The sequence below is a fragment of the Schistocerca cancellata genome, chromosome 4 (assembly GCF_023864275.1).
Source record: "Schistocerca cancellata isolate TAMUIC-IGC-003103 chromosome 4, iqSchCanc2.1, whole genome shotgun sequence".
In the NCBI taxonomy this organism is placed as follows: domain Eukaryota; kingdom Metazoa; phylum Arthropoda; class Insecta; order Orthoptera; family Acrididae; genus Schistocerca; species Schistocerca cancellata.
Window position 1 is genome coordinate 102,557,075 of NC_064629.1, and position 12,535 is coordinate 102,569,609.

Below are 12,535 nucleotides of genomic sequence, written 5' to 3' on the forward strand. Positions count from 1 at the left end.
CATGTGAAATGAAAGGCTCTGATGTTCCAACCACTCTTTCATGGATCGGAAGGCCAGTGGGTAATTCGCAGAAGCGGAACTCCGAGCAAAATGCTCTGCTAAGCGGTTTGCAATTGTGTTGGAGTCAGTACAAACTGCTCCATTAAGTGAAAGCGCAGGACACTGACGGGGGTCCCATAGCCAGAGAGGAGCCGAATCTTGGCCCAAACCTGCGATGGAGATATATGGAGGCCAATGGTGGAGACATACCTTTCCCAGCATTCCTGCTTGTGTTGGTGAATGATGCTCACGCACGGAGCCGTTTAACGGCGATGAGGTGTTCCAATGAGGGATGCCTCTTGTAACGCCCGCCTGCGATCTTTAATCACCTAAGCGATCTCAGGTGACCAGCAAGGCACAGTCCTCCGCTGAGGGGACCCAGAAGAACAGGGAATGGCAGATTCTGTGGCAGTAACGATGCCGGTGGTGACGGAGTGAACCACTGCATCAATGGCGTCACTGGATAGAGGCTCAATAGTGGCAATGGAGGAGAACAAGTACCAGTCAGCCTTATTCATAGGCCATCTGCAGGTGCGCCCAGAAGAGTGACGCTGTGGCAGTGACAGAAAGATTGGAATGTGGTCACTACCGCACAAGTCGTCGTGCACACTCCATTGGACAGACGGTAAGAGGCTAGGGCTGCAGATCAAAAGGTCGATGGCCGAGTACGTACCATGCGCCACACTGAAATGTGTGAAGGCACCATCATTTAAAAGGGAAAGGTCGAGCTGTGCCAATACATGCTCAACAGTGGCGCCTCGGCCTGTTGCCACTGATCCACCCCACAGAGGGTTATGGGCGTTGAAGTCACCCAGTAAGAGAAAAGGTGGTGGCAATTGGGCTATCAGTGCAGCCAGGACATTCTGTGGGACATCATCATCCGGTGGAAGATACAGACTGCAGACAGTAACAGCCTGAGGTGTCCACACACAAACGGTGACAGCCTCTAAAGGCTGTTTGTAGAGGGACAGACTCACTGTGAAGGGAGTGAAGGAGGTAGATGCAGACACCACTAGATACCCTTTCATAAACTGCCCAGTTCCAATAATAACCCCGATAGCCACGCAGGTCTGGGGTTCGGATTGCCGGGAACAAAGTTTCTTGAAGAGCAATGCAGAGGAAAGGGTGAAGGCTAAGAAGTTGTCGAAGCTCAGCAACATGGTGGAAGAAACTGCTGCAGTGCCACTGGAGGATGACATTGTCCATGGCTGAGAAAGGCATGAAGGGACTGGGGAGGCAGTTTACGCCGCTGGGTCACCTGCTGCCACCAATCAACTACCCGTGTGAGTGACATCCATTGCGTCCAAAGGTCCGGCGAGCACCAGGTCCTCAGCGGATGCCAGAATCTCTACCTCATCCTCAGACGCAGAGCTTGTAGGTAGCAGTGGAGTGGGTGCCACCGCAGGTTCCTTGATCTTAGGGGTCTTCAATTTCACTATCTCATGCTGTTCCCTTGGTTGCCCTTGCTGAGAGGGCTTCTTGGAGTCAGTCTCTGGGACTGAAGACAATTGCGGAGCTCGACGACTTGTGACCTGTGGCTTCTTCAGCCACTGGTGGGTGTCTGCTGTGCTGCTGGTAGGAACCTGGGAAGGGAGTGACTCAAAGGATTCCTTCCTAGTGAGAGAAGCCGAAGAAGACTTACGCTTCTCCAGTGGTTGAGGAGGTGCTGCTCCCGAGGTAGGTGGTGCGGGAGCAACAGGGAGAGAAGTGCCCCCACCATCAAGGGCGCAGGTGTGGTCCTTCGACTCTGAGAGCCGACTGTATGTGGTGCAGCTGATGGAACTGTAGCAGGAGTGACATTGGTGGCATAAGATGACGCCATGCGCATGGGATGAAGCTGTTCAAATTTCTGCTTAGCCTCAGTGTAGGTCAGTCGGTCCAGGGTCTTGTATTCCATTATTTTCCTTTCCTTCTGTAGAATCTTACAGTCCGGCGAGCAAGGGGGATGGTGCTCTCCGCAGTCAACACAGATGGGAGGCAGGGCACATGGAGTATCAGGATGGGATGGACGACCACAATCGCGACATATGAGGCTGGAAGCACAGCGGGAAGACGTATGACCGAACTTCCAACACTTGAAGCACCGCATCGGGGGAGGGATATATGGCTTGACATCAAAGCGGTAGACCGTCACCTTGACCTTCTCAGGTAATGTGTCACCCTCGAAGGCCAAGATGAAGGCACCTCGGACCCCGGTGGACGTGCTGAACGAAATGGACACCTCGTCGCTCTAAGTTGACGCGCGGCTTGTCATCGGACTGTAAAAGAAGATGCCTGTGGAAAATAATGCCTTGGACCATATTTAAGCTTTTATGGGGTGTGATAGTAACTGAAACATCCCCCAGCTCTTACAAGTGAGCATGGCTCGTGACTGGGCAGAGGATGCTGTTCTTATCAAGACTGACCTGGACCGCATTTTGGGCAAGCCCTCCACCTCCCCGAGCTTGTCCTCTAAATGCTCTACAAAGAACTGAGGCTTCACGGACACAAAGGATTCCCCATCAGCTCTGGTACTGATGAGATACCGGGGTGCATACGTTTCACTGTCATTCATAGCCTTACGTTCCTCTCATGGTGTGGCCAGGGAGGGGAACGATTTGGGGTCATACACATTAGCTTTGAAGTGAGCCCTCGAATGCTTAGAGACTGCTGGTGGTTGGCCAGCAGCAAGAGAAGATGTGCCACGCTTCATTGCATGTCATCCGCCCTGATGCCACCAACTCCGACCAAGGGTCCTCCCCACTGGCGCCACTCAGCCACAGCAAGAGCCACCTGGCAGGATGGCCATTGCCGGGAGTCCTAATGCCCCAGGGAGATGGGCATCTACTCCTTGGCATACATGGGGAGTTAACTGCGCAGGCATCAGTAGAGTGATCCCTGTGTTGTCAGGGGGCTACAACCAACAGGGTACATGGCGGCCCCACCACAACGGACTGGCTACCGTGCTGGATGTTAGGTGTTAGGAAGTCCATGTTCATCATTTCCACAAAAAGCAACACTGCACAGTGCATAGTGGAAATTGCACCCAGGAATGTATCCTCGCTCAAGAGATGGAAACGAGCGGGACAGCAATGCGGCAACGATAAAGCTGGCTAGAGGTCTCAATGCACGATGGACAAAATGCACCATGTAAGGCACCCTTCCCCAATTGGCTCACTCTTCTGAAGAATTTGGAAAGATGGAGATCAAATCCAAGAGGGGACCAACACATATAGGCCGAAACATTTGAGACTCCTTTTAGTCGCCTCTTACGTCAGGCAGGAATACCGCGCGCCTATTCTTACCCCCGAACCCGCAGGGGGCGCCAAACCAGACTGGTCAATTACTGACTGACTGGAAGCCTCAGACCTGCTTAGCGATTTTACACAGGACTGGAATTTTTTCAGGTTTTCCCCCAGATCTTTAGCCAAGGTATGACAGTGGTAGCTGTTGTATGTATCGTGCATAGATATTTTCCCAGCTTAATAAATCTCTACTAATCTTTGCCCATTGTCATTTGTGCATTGCTTTTGAACCAAGAGTACGACAACCTTTGCCTCCTCAGCATTTTACAAATTTCATTATTAAACCAGGGTGTGTCTTTTCCATCCTTAATCCACTTACTATGCACATAACTGTTCGAAGCACAATTTACAATCTGTTTGAACTTTGCCCATAGTTCCTCTATGGCCACTATCCTGGAACTAAATGATTGCAGTTCACAGTCTATGCGAGACGCTAACAACTGGTTATCTGCTCTTCTACCAGAAACTCTCTCCTAGTCCTCTCGACCGATTTATTGACTTTCATAACCATAGTTACTACGATATCATGATCACTAATCCCTGTCTCTATACTGATGCCATTGATACGGTCCAGCCTGTTTGTAGCTACAATGTCCAAGATACTTCCATTGTATGTTGGCTCCTGAACTGGCTGCTCAAGACAGTTTTCGGAAAACTGTGTTCAAAAGTACTTCACAAAACTGTCTGCCTGTACCCCCTGCAATGAATTCATACACATCCCAGTCTATAATCGGAGGTTAAAGTCACCACCAACTAGTATTGCAGGATCTGGGTATTTATGTACAGCTGACCACAGACTTTCTTTGACTGACTCTAGAACAGTCACAGCGGATTCAGGTGGTCAGTAAAAACCAACAATTAACTTGGTTTCACCTACACCTGTTATGTGTGACCAGATAACTTCACTATCACACTCAATTTTAACCTCAGTAGAGGCAGTATTATTGTCAACTGCAATGAACACTCTCTCTCCTACAGCATCTAATCTGTCTTTCCGATCACATTCCAAGACTTGCTGAATATCTCAGAAATTTTTACTCCATGTTTTAGCCAGCCCTCTGTCCCAAGAATAATTTGAGGTTGAGAACTTTCCTGGAGGGCAGTAAATTTGGGAACTTTGTAACAAACACTTAGACATGATATTGATAAAATTTTTACTCCAGCTGTCTTCACTCTGAATGCAGTCTGATTTCCCAAAATGCGTATCAACTGGCGAGTGTTCATGAGAGTACCTCAAACTACTGCCTAGCCTAAAAAATCACTATGTGCACTCAATGTGTACTTTGCTATCTGAGCAGCTGCTTCCTTAGTGTATTGCACCCCTCACCTATCAAGGGGAGTCCTACAAATCCCCATCTGATAATGCAGGTCCAGAAATCTGCAGCCAAGAATGTCACAGAGATGACGAAGCCTTTTGTTGAGACCCTCCACTCAGCCCCATACCAAAGGAACCCAATCAACTTTGGAAACGATGCTGCAAATTGCAAACTCTGTTGCACCCTGCGTGCAGGGCCAGCAGCTTCACAATCTCTGCCAATCATCTGTAAGAACTGACGATGGCCTCGGAACCCACGTGACAGGTGTCACCGGTGTCGACCTGAGTCACAACCTGCAAATGACTGCACCCTGTACACTCGATAGCTGAAGGCAAGGCCACCTCCACATCTCAAATAAAGACCCCCTGACAGATATGCTAAGTGCACTTTGCTTTTCTGTCTAGCCCTGAACGCTATCTTCCTGAGGGGATCCATAATGCATTTAACATTGGAGATCCCAATAACTAGCAAATCCCTACCGACATGTTCCTGCTCAGACCCTGCTGAAGGAACAGCTACCTGTTTACTCTCAGGGCATATAGACGAGGGCATATGGCCAGCTTCCACATTGGCCCTCCATCTCGAGTGACACGAATGCATTACCAGCCGCCACTTATGCTGCTGGTTCACTGCATCAGGTACACTAGAAGGTGCCTTGGCAGTAGAGCCCTTGGGTGAAGCAAGTGACACCTGAGGTGTCCATGTGATGCTCCAGAATCTCTGCCACTACTACACCCTGCGCTGTTTAGCACAGAGTCGACTGATCACAGCCAAAACCACATTCAACTGTTTGTGAACTGTGGCTAGCTGCTCCTGCATCTACACATCCTACCCATCACAGCAAGACTGACTGAAGAGTAAACAGTGAAAGCTTGGCAGAAACCTAGTTAAGCAACTTGTTACCCTTCCGACATGTAACCAAGGGACGCTGATACCTCAATGAATTATGTAGCTGGCTGTTTAGAAAAAGTGACAAATGAGCTACAGACTGCCTGAATTTACACTTACAGCTAACAAAAGAGTGAGACTAAACTTCTTCAATATGAAAACATGCAAGCAATTACACAAATATATAATATTAAGAAAATACAGGAAAAGCTAAAGGCGTAACTTGATGGCCTGGAGATGTGTCACAGGCAGTAACTAGAACCAAACTGAGTGGCTAACTATGCTGTTTAAAATGGTCACTAACCGCAAAACAAACAGCTGAGTAATTACTGCGCTAGTGGCTAATTGAATATACACTAACAAAATGCGACATTAAACTCTGAGGTTGGATGTCTACTGAGTATTTACTATTTGCAAGGATAATGGAATCAAGTAAATAAAGTGGCACTAGCGACCCCTGGAGCAGAAAACTACACAAGAAAGTAAACTCACTCCAGACAACAGATCGAATAATATGCAAATTCTTCCAACAAAAATATGAGCACTACTAAAAGCAGCTAAATAATCATTGCATTACTGTCCTTCGGCTAGCTGAACACGCCTTCTGTCTAGCCCCAATTCTCAACCTGCTGTACACTACACATGTAGTGCCCACTCTCCATTATGCTCATTGCTAACAGCTTCACCTGATTCCAGCAAGATTTCAGGTGTAGTGTGCATCCACACTCAACATATCATTATTTACCTTCAGAGGCATATATATTATTATACACTGAAGTGACAAAGAAACTGGTATAGGCATGCATATTCAAATATAGAGATATGTAAGCAGGCAGAATATGGCGCTGCGGTTGGCAACGCCTGTATGAGACAAGTGTCCAGCACAGTTGTTAGATTGGCTACTGATGCTACAAGGGCAGGTTATCAAGATTTAAGTGAGTTTGAACATGGTGTTATAGCCAGCAAATGAGTGATGGGACACAGCATCTCCGAGTCAGTGATGAAGTGGGGATTTTCCCATAACCAAATCTCTGACATTGCTGCAGCTGGAAAAAGATCCTGCAAGAACAGGAGCAATGACGGCTGACAAGATGGGCCATCAACAAGTGTCAGCATGCAAATCATTCAACAAAACATCACTGATATGGACTTTCGGAGTCGAAGGCCCACTCGTGTACTGTTAAGGACTGCATGTTGCAAAGCTCTACGCATTGCCTGTGCCTGTCAACACCAGCATTGGACTGTTGATGACTGGAAACACGTTGCCTGGTCAGACTAGTCTCGTTTCAAATTGTGTCGAGTGGATGGACTTGTACAGGTATGGAAACAACCTCATGAATCCACAGACCCTGCATGTCAGCTGGTGAAGGCCCTGTAATGGTGTAGGGTGTGTCCAGATGGAGTGATCTGGGACCCCTGATACGCCTCGATACAACTGTGACAGATTACACATATGTAAGCATCCTGTCTGATCACCTGTATCCATTCATATCCATTGTGCACTCCAACAGACTTGGGTGATTCCAGCAGGACAATGTGACACCCCACACATCCAGAATTGCTACAGGGAGACTCCAGGAACACTTCTGCTGGCCACCAAACTCCCCAGATGTGATTATTGAGCATATGTGAGATGCCTTGCAACGTGCTGTTCAGAAGAGGTTTCCATCCCCTCATACTCTTACTATTTATGGACAGCTCTGCAGGACTCATGGTTTCAGTTCCCTCCAGTACTACTTCAGACATTAATTTAGACTATACCACATCTTGTTGTGGCACTTCTGCATGTTTTCAGGGACCCTACACTATTAGGCACGTGTAGCAGTTTCTTTGGCTCTTCAGTGTATGTAAAGTGTTTGTCCTTTTGGATATGTCTAGCAGATACCACACATACAATAATATACATGAACCTGAAGGTGAATAATGATACCTTCCATGTGGATGCACACTAAATCTGAACTATTGCTGGAATAAGGGGGAGTTGCAAGCAATGAGGATAATGGACAGTGGACATTACAATCATAGTGTACAGAAAGTTGAGAATTTGAGTTGGACGAATAGCATGATCGGATAGCTAAAGCAGTTAAGGCGAACACTCACATGAAGTGGGAAATCCAGGTGCAAGTCCCAGTCCAGCACAAACTTTCACTTGCCACTACTGGATTTACTTCAATGTTCAACTGCAGATGAAGTCTGCGTTTTTCTTGCATCATCTTTATTGATACACAAATACAACATATTAAGCATAATAATCATGATGTACTGATATCCAGCATGTATGAACCACTGGTCTAGATCACACTCATCCAAACTGTGCCCCTGGGGTGCTAGCATCCACGATCGCCTGAGGCTAGCACCCCGGGCAAATTCTTATGTTGTTGCAGTGGCCAAGCAGTATCACTTAGCTGACCGTGCGGTCCACCTGCTGCACCTTGCCATGTCACTGTACATGCACTTCACTTCACTTCATATGGAAGACAGACCTCCGCACCGGCAGCGGTCAAAAGCATTGATACGACACAAAGCTGTTAGTTAACAGATGTAAGGCTACTGTGGATCGAGCAGGCACAAAAAAGGAGGAGCAGCGCGTCCACACTATTTAAACCTGAGTGGGAAGTTAATTTCTTTTGTACTGACTGCTGCCAAAAATCATGCAGAATGTTTAGTATGTCATCAGAACCTCATGTATTTAAAAAAGTACTCGACTGAATGGCACTTTAATACCTGCCACAGAGATCAGTTCAAAAGTTTGTGGCAAGAGGAATATCAGTCAAACCCTTAAGAACTGAAAGAAAATTTCATGCAGCATTACAGTGAACTAAGTGTTTCCTGTAGTATTACTCTCTATTACTTATAAAGATGATAAATAAAACTATATTTTGTAATCTGATATGTCACTTAGCCATGTGCCAGTTATCGAATATCAGATTGTCAGCAACAAGGAAAATTTCTTTTCGGTTAATTTTTGTATTTGCATTAAACTGCATTACACAGGCATAAGAAAAAGTTTCAGGTGCTTTATTTTTTGGCACTTTCTGAAAAGCAGTCACAAACGCTCTCTTGGACACCAAAGTGCCATTAACAGTCATTCTTTGTTTTCAATTAATTAAAATGCAAATATTACAATCGATAAAAGTTTATTTTCCAACCACATTTCTCTGTCCTTGCTAGCATCTATGACTGCTTTTCAGAGAAACTGGGGGAAAATGCACTCAAAACCAATCTTTTTTTGTTAGTTTTTTATTTGGGTTTCAATGAATGAAACAATTACGTGTTAAAAAGAGAAAAGTGTTTTAAAAACATGATTGTACAAAATTAATTGTAAGGCTTTTTTCCATGGTAGGAGCAGGAAACAGGTGGGCAAAGTTTGTGTGCAAGTTACAAATGCTCACTGAGAATTGCGGAAGCAGGGAAACCCTTTGCGGCTGGGAATCTCATCAAGGATTGCCTGGTCAACTCTACGGCTTGCATTTGTCCAGCAGACCTCATGGAAAATTTTGAAAAAAATAGCTCTTTTGCCTCAAACTGTTGCTCGCCAAGTCGAAGATATGGCCTCAGATATGGAGCAGCAATTAATGGAGAGAGTGGCAAATTTCGGTTTCTTTTTCTATCACTCTTGACGAGTCCATGGATGTTGTGGACATATTTCAGCTCATCATATTCATTCAGGGTGTCGATGACAATCTGTGAAGAACTTCTTGACCTTATACCATTAAAAGACACAACCACGGGTTTGGATATTTGCTAGCCATGGAAATAGTCAATGGGTTTAAAATGGGAACGCCTGACCAGTGTGGAGCCCCTGCGCTACGAGGGATACGCACTGGATTCCTGGTTACATCAGGTCAAAAATGGCTGAAGATGGCTGTTACTTATTCATAGCAGTCCACTGCCTCATACATCAGGAGGCACTTTGTGTGAAGATTGTCAACATAAAAAATGGTATGGACACAGTTGTTTGAATAGTTAATTATCTTGGCTCGCATGGTCTCACACAACACCAATTGAAAGAATTTCTGCCCGATACTGAAGCAGGATACCCAGACATCCCCTACCATGCCGAAGTAAGATGGCTGAACAGAGGGAAAGTGCTTCACCAGTTTGTCTCCTTGAGGGATGAAATCAATACCTTTTTGGAAATGAAAGGATGCCCAGAAGAATTACTTCGAGATCCTAAATGGGTGGCGAATTTGGCTTTTTTGAGTGACCTAACTGGTCATTTAAATACTTTGAACATTTCACTGTGAGGCAACAATCTCTGTTGTTGATTTAGTACAGACAATTCAAGTATAAAAAGAATAATAAAAAAAATAAATAAATAAAATAAAAAAGTGGGAAAGACCGTTGTGTGACAAGAGTTGTGGACACTTCCCTGCATTAGTTAACATTAAAGAAGATGTGGATTTTTCAGATTATGTTCAAATCATTTGCGAATAACAGGAAGAGTTTGAAAACAAATTTTTGGAGATAAGTGAACTTCAACAGGCCTTAGATATATTTGTTTGCTTGTTTTCCCTTTGGGCAGAAGATGTCTCACAAGTGTTTCAACAAGAGCTGATTGACCTGCAGTGTGATATCTGCCTGAAGGAGTGCTTTCTTATGTGTAAAATTTTGGATGACTTTTACAGTTGTCTTCCGTGAGACAAGTATCCTCTTTTGCACAAGCACGCAGCCAAAGTTCTCTCAATGTTTGATTCCACATATATTTGTGAGGGCTTTTTCTCCCTTTTAAGTTTGCTAAAACTAAGACCCATTTGCTACTTAGTGATAAAAATTTTACTAATTCTTTGAGGTTAGTGGTCTCCCAGAATATTGTACCAAACCTAGACAAAATCATTTCCTCGAAAAAGAAAAACGTGTAAAATGTTAATTGTCTTCTTTAACGATGTTGTCTGTAAGGATTACAGGTCTTTATAACCATACTTCTGTTTTTAATAAGTTTTCAAACTTGGTCAATTAAAATTGTTGCATGCAAAACAGCAAACTAAGGATCCTATGTCTAAGCTCTGAAAAGGGATACAAAAAAACTGTAGCACAAAGTACAAGAAAAAGTATTTACTTGTAACTACTAACATTAAGAATGAGACTCTATATCCCTTACGTAAAATTATTTCTAAAATGGAATATTTATGACATTAGTCCATTTAAGGAATTAATATATCTTTCAGAAGACACCTACTGTACATATGACAAGTGTGCATGTGCAATACTAATAGAATCAACCCGTGGGTCAGAAAACTACTAAGTTGTTCTTTGATTCTTGTTTTTGTTTTCTAAAACTCTGTGTAGTAATTCTGCCCCACGAACACTGATTGTTACCTAAACAGTAAACGGTTTGCTTGTTTTACTGCTCAGTGACCACTTTTACAGAGCTGCGCTTCCTCTTATTTTTTTTACGTTGGATCTGACTGCGGGACAGTCCAGTGCAGAGCAGTGCTGTGTGGTCTTACTCACTTCCCAGCTATCTCTCTCGCTCCTATGTCGACACTAGTGACACACGGTTGCGTACGAGGCACTGAACTACACTGCCTTGTGCCCACGGAGTGCGGCTGTGCCTGCCGGGCACAATTCTTGGATGAGTCTGGTCTAGATATTACCTTTAAGTCATTCTGATTGAAGAAATACGCGGGCCTCAAACTGGGTGAAAAATGCTGCTGCAATCTTTTTAACATTGTTTGCTTGCTAGAAATATATCACAATAATTTTGGTGGCTCTGTGACAATTAGTGGTATGTTCACTGCAATCAACCACACCACACCACACCACACATCACATTAAACTTATTTGACAGAGTGTATGTTAAACATGGTTTTCACAATAAGCAATTCCTACAGGTTTTACTATTTCGAGAGCTATTAAGATCGAATCATGATTCTGCGTTGAAGAAAATCTGATTCACCTATGAACACTCACAAATGCCAAGAAACAACTGGAACAATCCTCTGAATGCACTTCGCTTTACCTAGTGCCTTCACTTCCTACACACAGTGAACATGATATGCTTAAAATATTGATCCTTTCTGATCACTTATGTGCAAAATCCGATTTTGCAGATACACTGTCTAAGCTCTTTAAAGCTGGCTTCTGTATCATAGTCTTCATTGCAATGACTTCACATTCAGAAAAATGCTTGGCTTCTCAATCATACTGACACCACTGTATCCAGACATAAACACAACACCAGTAGTCTACAACAGATGCCTATGAATGGCTGGCTAAATATTTTTCAAGAATTGAAACTCTCTGCTCTTGAACAAAAAACATACTCTCTCTACTTAGAAGCACAATCACACTTCTAATGGAGCTCATATGACTGATACATGGCAGTGAGTGAGTATTCCCTTTGTTTGCATACTTATAGTGGTTCAAAATGGCTCTGAGCACTATGGGACTTAACATCTTAGGTCATTAGTCCCCTAGAACTTAGAACTACTTAAACCTAACGAACCTAAGGACATCACACACATCCATGCCCGAGGCAGGATTTGAACCTGCGACCGTAGCAGTCGCGCGGTTCCGGACTGAGCGCCTAGAACCGCGAGACCACCGCGGCCGGCATACTTATAGTGCTATCAAGTAATAGAGAATACAGTCAATGACACTGTAATTCACTTTAAGAAAACTACTAACTTTATGAGTGCAACTCTGATTGCCCCATAACTTCTCCTCATCCAAATGCTACATTGTGTGTGACTAACATTTTGATATCTACTGTTCCACAGTTTTTTGTTCTGACTGTTCACGCAGTTATTTGCATGATGAAGCTAAGTCATGTAACTATGTTAAAAGTGATGATCATGTTTCATTTTAACTAAAAAGAAGGTAGTGTTCACGATACAATATTCTCAGTCTCTGAATAATGCCAAATGCACAATTTTAATGTCTTTCAGACTGAAAACAAAAGCTAGTGCCAAAACAGTTTGCAAGTGCACTTTATCCAGCACTGCCCTAATGTGCAAGTTAATATTTATTCACATGAACATTCAAAACAAGGAGGAGTTACTGTGT

At 44.3% G+C, this 12,535-nt stretch overlaps 1 protein-coding gene across 1 annotated transcript in view; it reads right to left on the reverse strand.

Annotated features, from left to right (window-relative positions):
- LOC126183824 (ATP-binding cassette sub-family G member 5) overlaps positions 1-12,535 on the reverse strand; it is a 127,025-nt gene that overhangs the window by 73,680 nt on the left and 40,810 nt on the right. The window lies entirely within an intron of this gene.